The sequence below is a fragment of the Pleurodeles waltl genome, chromosome 7, assembly GCF_031143425.1.
Source record: "Pleurodeles waltl isolate 20211129_DDA chromosome 7, aPleWal1.hap1.20221129, whole genome shotgun sequence".
In the NCBI taxonomy this organism is placed as follows: domain Eukaryota; kingdom Metazoa; phylum Chordata; class Amphibia; order Caudata; family Salamandridae; genus Pleurodeles; species Pleurodeles waltl.
This window is the reverse complement of record NC_090446.1, coordinates 955,390,443-955,398,911: the sequence shown is the minus strand read 5'-3', so window position 1 is coordinate 955,398,911 and position 8,469 is coordinate 955,390,443.

Genomic DNA, 8,469 nt, shown 5'->3' with positions numbered 1-8,469 from the left:
CCCACTTTGGTTCCCCCTCAATATCGGTGTGTTTTTGTCTCTTCCCTGTCAGAAACACTTTGCCCAACTACACTGAGGGGAACGTTGGGTGGTAGGAAATTTGTCCCGGTGCAGTGATCCCACACAGAAATGTGGGAAAAATGTGATTTTTTAGCTAGATTAGCGATTTGCTGAGGATTCTGGGTAAGAAAATATTGGGGGATCCACGCAAGTCACACCTCCTTTGACTCCCTCGGGAGTCTAGTTTTCAGAAATGTCTGGGTTTGGTACGTTTCCCGAGATGGCTGCTGAGCCCAGGACCAAATACGCAGGTCCGCCCCCCCTGCCCCCCCCAAAAACAGGTAGTTTTCTATTTGATAATTTTGATGTGTCCAGATAGTGTTTTGGGGCACTTCCTGTTGCGGGCACTAGGCCTACCCACACAAGTGAGGTACCATTTTTATCGGTAGACTTGGGGAAATGCTGGGTGGAAGGAAATTTGTGGCACCGAAATGTGAGGAAAAAGTGTTTTTTTAGCCACATTTTGAGGTTTGCGAAGGATTCTGGGTAACAGAACCTGGTGAGAGCTCGACAAGTCACCCCATCTTGGATTCCCCTAGGTCTCTAGTTTTTAAAAATGCACAGATTTGGTAGGTTTCCCTAGGTGGCGGCTGAGCTAGAGGCCACAATCCACAGGTAGGCACTTTGCAAAAAACACCTGTTTTCTGTCGAAAGAATTGTTGTGTCCACGTTGTGTTTTGGAGCCTTTCCTGTTGCGGGCACTATGCCTACCCACACAAGTGAGGTACCATTTTTATCGGGAGACTTGGGGGAACACTGGGTGGAAGGAAATTTGTGGTTCCTCTCAGATTCCAGAACTTTCTGTCACCGAAATGTGAGGAAAAAGTATTTTTTTAGCCACATTTTGAGGTTTGCAAAGGATTCTGCGTAACAGAACTTGGTGAGAGCTCGACAAGTCACCCCATCTTGGATTCCCCTAGGTCTCTAGTTTTCAGAAATGCACAGTTTTGGTAGGTTTCCCTAGGTGGCGGCTGAGCTAGAGGCCAAAATCCACAGGTAGGAACTTTGCAAAAAACACCTCTGTTTTCTGTCGAAAAAATTGATGTGTCCACATTTTGTTATGGAGCATTTCCTGTTGTGGCCACTATGCCTACCCACACAAGTGAGGTACCATTTTTATCGGGAGACTTGGGCGAACGCTTGGTGGAAGGAAATTTGTGGCTCCTCTCAGATTCTAGAACTTTCTGTCACCGAAATGTGAGGAAAAAGTGTTTTTTTAGCCACATTTTGAGGTTTGCTAAGGATTCTGGGTAACAGAACCTGGTGAGAACTCGACAAGTCACCCCTTCTTGGACTCCCCTAGGTCTCTACTTTTAAAAAATGCACAGGTTTGGTAGGTTTCTCTAGGCAGCGGCTGAGCTAGAGGCCAAAATCCACAGGTAGGCACTTTGCAAAAAACACCTCTGTTTTCTGTAGAAAAAATTGATGTGAAACCACCGTCAACTACACCACCGTCGACGAGACCACCGTTGACGAGACCATCGTCGACGAGACCATCATCGATGATAAAATCATCACTGGCCACATTACCGTCCACGGCATCTTCAACTCTGACACAATCTACGACTACACTGGTGCCTGTCAGGCAGATAGAAGCTACTCCTACCTCTTCCAGGTCTCCAGATCTCCGAGCCATGGTCAGGATCACATCTCTGCCCAGATCAGACATTTATCCCATGGACACGTCTCCAAGCAAAGTGTCAACTTTAGTACCCAGTCATCTTCTTGACTGGGAGGAATCTGATGAGGGTCCATTCGGAGATGCACACAGCCCATCACAGCTCCACGTTAAATATCAAGAGGAAGATGATGATGATGATTATGACCAATACCAACCATACTACTCACATCAAGAACACTATTACCAACCAAGAGAGCCAAGAGACTCTATACAGATGCCTTCCTCCTTAATCCAGGATTTACAATCTATGCTACAGGATTATAGGAGAAGGTTCCCTGTAGCAGCAGAAGATCAGCCACCACCAATGTCCCTCCTCCTCCAGCTACTCCAAGAATGACACCCCACTCTGTGTTAGCTGCACCCCTTAGAGATGAAGGTTCCACTTCAGGGGAAGAAGAGGAAGAAGGAGAGATTTCTACCCCGCAACATCCTACTGAGGAATGGGATGACTATTTGGCCCCCACTCCATCTCCACCACCTCCTCGCCCTTCTGATTCTCCACCCGAGGATATAGGTGGTTTCCACAATCTCATGGACAGAGCTGCTGCACGCTTCCACCTTCCAACATTTGTCTCCCAGTCGGAATGTTTCCTGCATGATTTTAAGGAGCAATCAAGGAAGTCTGTATGGTCCATTCCGATTATCGATTTTATATGGAGCGAGGGTACAAAGATTATGCGCAACCCAGCAACAGTCCCACCAGTCCCGCAAAAACTGGACAAGAAATACAAGGCAACCCAAGATTATCCGGCATGTCTTACTGGCCACCCAAAGCCTGACTCGGTTATTTCACAAGCTGCTCAAAGAAGTTCTAAGAACCCATCTCTACTCCTCCAGACAGAGAAGGAAGGAGATTGGATAATGTGGGCAAAAGATTCTCCTCCATGTCAGCAATCACTGTCAGAGCAGCAAATTCATTGGCAATCCTGGGTCGTTATGACCGGCAAATGTGGTCTGATATGCAACCTTTCTTGGACCTCATCCCTGAAAGCAAGCAAGCAGAGGCACGGAAGATCCTCCAAGAGGGTGAGCGTACGTTGGAAGAAATAATCGACTGCGCTCTTGATATAGCTTCTACTGGTTTTCGCCAGCTAGCTTGTGGCGCTGTCTTACGCCGCCAAGGTTGGCTCAAAGCCACATCTTTCAGGCCGGAAGTGCAGTCCCGTATCCTCGACATGCCCTACGATGGCGAATCTCTCTTTGGCAAGCACGTAGATGACGCGCTCCAAGCCATCAAGAACGACACAGACACTGCCAAGTCCCTAGGTACCCTGCAGTACCGGAAACAGCCCTTTCGGGGTGCTAGAGGAAGAGGTTTTACCTCATTTCGAGGTTCCTTTCACAGGCAGTACCAACAACCCCAATATAGGCCTTCCTACCCCAACAGTACAGGCAACCATCTACTGCTTCCTACGCCAGACAGGTAGGAAAGAGAAGACAGGGTTCACAAAGCAGAGATCAACCCAGAAAGCAATGATCTTCTCCAGGCACCGGCTATGCTTCCCCAGTGTTCACACCATCAACAAATAGGAGCAAACATTTCCAACTACATCCAGGAGTGGAAGAAAATAACATCAGGAAAATGGGTGCTGAATATAGTGACAAGAGGTCATACCCTGGAATTCATACAAAAACCACTGCATCATCCACCAAGAACAGGCAGACCTCTCCATCTTCGTCTGCTTCAACGGGAGGTATTCATTATGCTTGCCAAGGGAGCTATAGAGACAGTTCCAGTTCTGCAACGAGGTCTCGGATTCTACTCCTGTTTCTTCCTAATAAAGAAGAAGTCACGGGAATGACGTCCGATACTAGATCTCAGGAAACTCAACAAGTTCCTTCGGAAGCAATCTTTTCGGATGATCACACTGTCAGATATCCTGCACCTCCTCTATCCTGGAGATTTTATGATAACTTTGGATCGCCAGGATGCCTATTTCCACATACCAATACATCAGAAACATCGCAAATATCTCCGCTTTACTGTAGCCGGTGCCCATTATCAGTTCAAAGTCCTACCATTCGGGCTGAGATCAGCTCCAAGAATCTTCACGAAATGCCTTGCCCCAGTCGCAGGTTTCCTCCGCAGCAAGGGTTTCCAGGTGTTTCCATACCTGGACGACTGGCTCATAAAAGCTCCGTCTACGCTACTAGCCTCCAAAGCGACAAACGCTTGCTTAAAATTATTCCACAGTTTGGGGCTAACAGTGAATCTTCAGAAGTCGGTCACACTTCCCTCATGCAGAACAGTTTTCCTGGGTGCAGAATTAGACACTATCCAGAACAAGGCATATCTCACTCCAGCAAGGCAGCACAAGCTAACCCAATTAGCTGTCAGAATCTCCACAAAAGAGTTTGTTTCAGTACGACTGTTCAAGTCGCTTCTGGGCATGATTTCCTCGGCCATCGTCCTAGTCCGACTAGCAAGGCTGAGAATGAGACAGTTGCAAAAAGAACTACAACTCCAATGGACCCAGTCACAAGGGTCCTTCGACGACTTAATAACTATCACACCAAAAATTCGGCAGGCATTGAAGTGGTGGTCTCAGACCAACCAACTCTCCCAAGGTCTTACGTTTCTAGCACCAATAACAGACTTTGTCATCACCACAGACGCTTCCTTGGAAGGCTGGGGAGGCCCTTTGCAAGACATGCACATTCAGGGCAGATGGTCCAATCTCCAAACAGGAATGCACATAAACCTGTTAGAACTGAAGGCGATCCATCTCACGCTCAAAGCTTTTCTTCCACGCATCACAGGGTCCTCAGTGTTGGTCAGGACGGACAACACAACAAGTATGTTTTACATCAACAAGCAGGGAGGAACAAGATCCCTCTCCCTCTCAAGGGAAGCTCAGTCTCTTTGGGACTGGCTCACACTGCACAATGTTCGTCTCAGGGTGGAGCACCTGCCAGGGGTCAACAACGCCCTAGTGGACTCTCTCAGCAGGACGGATGACAACTGCCACGAGTGGGAACTCAACCAGAACATACTCTACAGCATCTTCCAACGATGGGGTCAGCTGATCCTAGACTTGTTTGCCACCAACCTGAACGCCAAATGCCAGTTCTACGCCAGTCGATACCCACTCCCGGGGTCGTGGGGAAATGCTCTTTTGATGAGATGGTCCGGGATCTTTGCCTACGCTTTTCCCCCCGCCCCCTCTGATTCCCAGGCTCCTCAAGAAAATGAAGTCTGAATGCTGCAGGATCATTCTCATAGCCCCCAGATGGTCTAGACAATACTGGTACACGGAGCTCCTACTCCGGTCCGTGGCCAATCCAGTCCGCCTTCCTTGCAACCACAACCTTCTCACGAAGAATCAGGGTCTCATCCTTCATCCCGACCCAGCTCTGCTGCAATTGCATGCTTGGCTCCTGAGTACAGAGAGTTTCACGATATGAACATTGATCAGGAATGTAGACTGATATTATCTAGGGCACGAGCAGAGACCACAAATACGATGTACAAACTCAAGTGGAAGAGATTTTGTGTTTGGTGCTCTCAGAACAACTTCCACCCGTTACAAATAAACCCTGAACAAATTATTTCTTACCTTCTCTCACTCTCCAAGGCTAGTCTTTGCCATGCATCAGTCAAGATTCACCTAGCAGCTATAGCCTCCTATAGGCGATCGGCTGAGATGCCCTCAATCGGCTCATCCATAATCATTAAGCAGTTTATGAAAGGACTTTTCCGCACTTTCCCTCCGGTGCGGTTACCTCCGCCAGAGTGGCACCTTAATATAGTCCTGTCTCAGCTCATGAAAGCTCCTTTCGAACCCATTCACAGGGCGCAACTCAAGTACATCACATGGAAAGAGGCAACCCTGCTTGCTCTCACTTCTTCCAGGAGAGTCAGTGATATACAGGCGTTCACTACTAAAGAACACTTTTTGTTTTTTTCGGATGACTTTTTTATGCTCAGTAACCAACCCCAAATACATTCCCACGGTGCCATCTCAATGAGCCCGTGATACTACGAACCTTTTTTCCAAACCCAACTACAATCGCAGAAAAAACTCTACACTCTTTGGACATCAAACGATGCCTCAAATTTTATCTTCAAAGTACCAAACAAATCAGAAAATCAGATCAACTCTTGGTATCTTATTCTATTGGACGACAGGGAGCAGGAGTCACCAAGGCCACTATAGCCCGGTGGATTTCCTCGACAATCCAATTCTGTCACACCAAGGCAGGAAGACCGTTGACTAGGCGCCCGAGAGCCCACTCCACGAGAGCAGTCTCCACATTGGCTGCTTTGTTTCAGGGTATTGCCCTGGATAAGATATGTCAAGCTGCGACATGGAAAACTATGCACTCCTTTACGCAGCACTATTGTTTGGAGTCATCACAGAGAACTGACTCTCTAGTAGGACAAGCTGTTCTACGCCATCTCTTTCATTAAGGTGAGACTTTCCTTGGTTATATAGAAATGGTTTGATATGCAAATAACCGTGATTTCCATCATATATACTCTGATATGCCTCTATATAAGTATATACTTAGTTTATATGTATATATATATATATATATATATATATATATATATATATATATATATATATATATATATATGTATTTATAACACGAATGTTCAGTATATGTGTACATGTGCTTAGAAGTATCTATATTTCTCTGAAGTTCATAATGCAAGATTTATGAGCTAACTTTTTTATATTGAGTATAAAGGATTTTCATGCTCGCACCCTCCATCCACTGCGGGTATGTTTATCAACAGTACTGCTGACTATTCAGATTCAAGCATGTGAATTTATGAAAGATCCAATACTGGATAAGAAAACAAGTTACTTACCTGTGACTACAGTTATCCAGTATTGGTATCTTTCATAAATTCACATGCGACCAACCTTCCTTCCCTTTGACGCTCGCATTTCCTCTCAGGTTATAATCTTTCACTCTCGTGCTAGAAAATATGAGGGAAGGAGCTTCTCTGGAGAGTGTTCTAGAGGGTGCTGGTGCCTGATTGGTCAGCAGGCAGGTTTGGGTCCTTTTCACAAAAGGTCATGGATGGGCTATATGAGCAATTACTGTTTCCATTATAACCTATGGCAAAAAAGTTTTATTTGTTAATTATTGCTATTTTATGTACCGTGGGACTCCCACTTCGATGACCGTGATGATTTAAGCATGTGAATTTATGAAAGATACCAATACTGGATAACTGTAGTTACAGGTAAGTAACTTGTTTTCTTTTTTAGCCACATTTTGAGGTTTGCAAAGGATTCTGGGTAACAGAACCTGGTGAGAGATCAACAAGTCACCCCATTTTGGATTCCCCTAGGTCTCTAGTTTTCAAAAATGCACAGGTTTGATAGGTTTCCCTAGGTGGCGGCTGAGCCAGGGGCCAAAATCCACAGGTAGGCACTTTGCAAAACAACACCTATGTTTTCTGTGGAAAAATGTGGTGTTCACGTTGTGTTTTGGGGCATTTCCTGTCGCGGGCACTAGGCCTACCACACAAGTGAGGTACCATTTTTATCGGGAGACTTGGGGGAACATAGAATAGCAAAACAAGTGTTATTGCCCCTTGTCTTTCTCTACATTTTTTTCTTCTAAATATAAGACAGTGTGTAAAAAGGACGTCTATTTGAGAAATGCCCTGTAATTCACATGCTAGTATGGGCACCCCAGAATTCAGAGATGTGCAAATAACCACTGCTCCTCAACACCTTATCTTGTGCCCATTTTGGAAATACAAAGGTTTTCTTGATACCTATTTTTGACTCTTTCTATTTCAGCAAATTAATTGCTGTATACACTGTATAAAATGAAAACCCACTGCAAGGTGCAGCTCATTTATTGGTTCTTGATGAACCTACAAGCCCTATATATCCCCGCAACCAGAAGAGTCCAGTGGACGTAACAGTATATTGCTTTCAAAAATCTGACATTCCAGGAAAAAGTTACAGAGTAAAACGTAGAGAAAAATGGCTGGTTTTTTTCACCTCAATTTCAATATTTTTTTAATTCAGTTATTTTCTGCAGGAAACCCTTGTAGGATCTACACAAATTGCCCATTGCTGAATTCAGAATTTTGTCTACTTTTCAGAAATGTTTAGGTTTCTGGGATCCAGCATTGGTTTCACACCCATTTCTGTCACTGACTGGAAGAAGGCTGAAAGCACAAAACATCGTAAAAATGGGGTATGTCCCAGTAAAATGACCAAATTTTGTTGAAAAATTGGGTTTTCTGATTCAAGTCTGCCTGTTCCTGAAAGCTGGGAAGCTGGTGATTTTAGCACCGCAAACCCTTTGTTGATGCCATTTTCAGTGAAAAAAACACAAGCCTTCGTCTGCAGCCCATTTTTCCCATTTTTTTTTTAAAAACGAAATGTTCACTGTATTTTGGCTAATTTCTTGGCCTCCTTCGGGGGAACCCACAAAGTCTGGGTATCTCTAGAATCCCTAGGATGTTGGAAAAAAAGGACGCAAGTTTGGCGTGGGTAGCTTATGTGGAAAATAAATTATGAGGGCCTAAGCAAGAACTATTCCAAATAGGCAAAAAAGGCCTGGCACAGGAGGGGGAAAAGGCCTGGCAGCGAAGGGGTTAATGAACTCAACAGCCTCGTTGATTGTAGCGGGTGCCTAAGATATAAAAGGTGAAATGGTGACTATTTCAGATCGTTTGTTCAATGGAATATTCTTAGCATGCTACAGTGGTTGCTTATTGGTAGGTTGCAATGAGGCCATTTAAGGGGCCG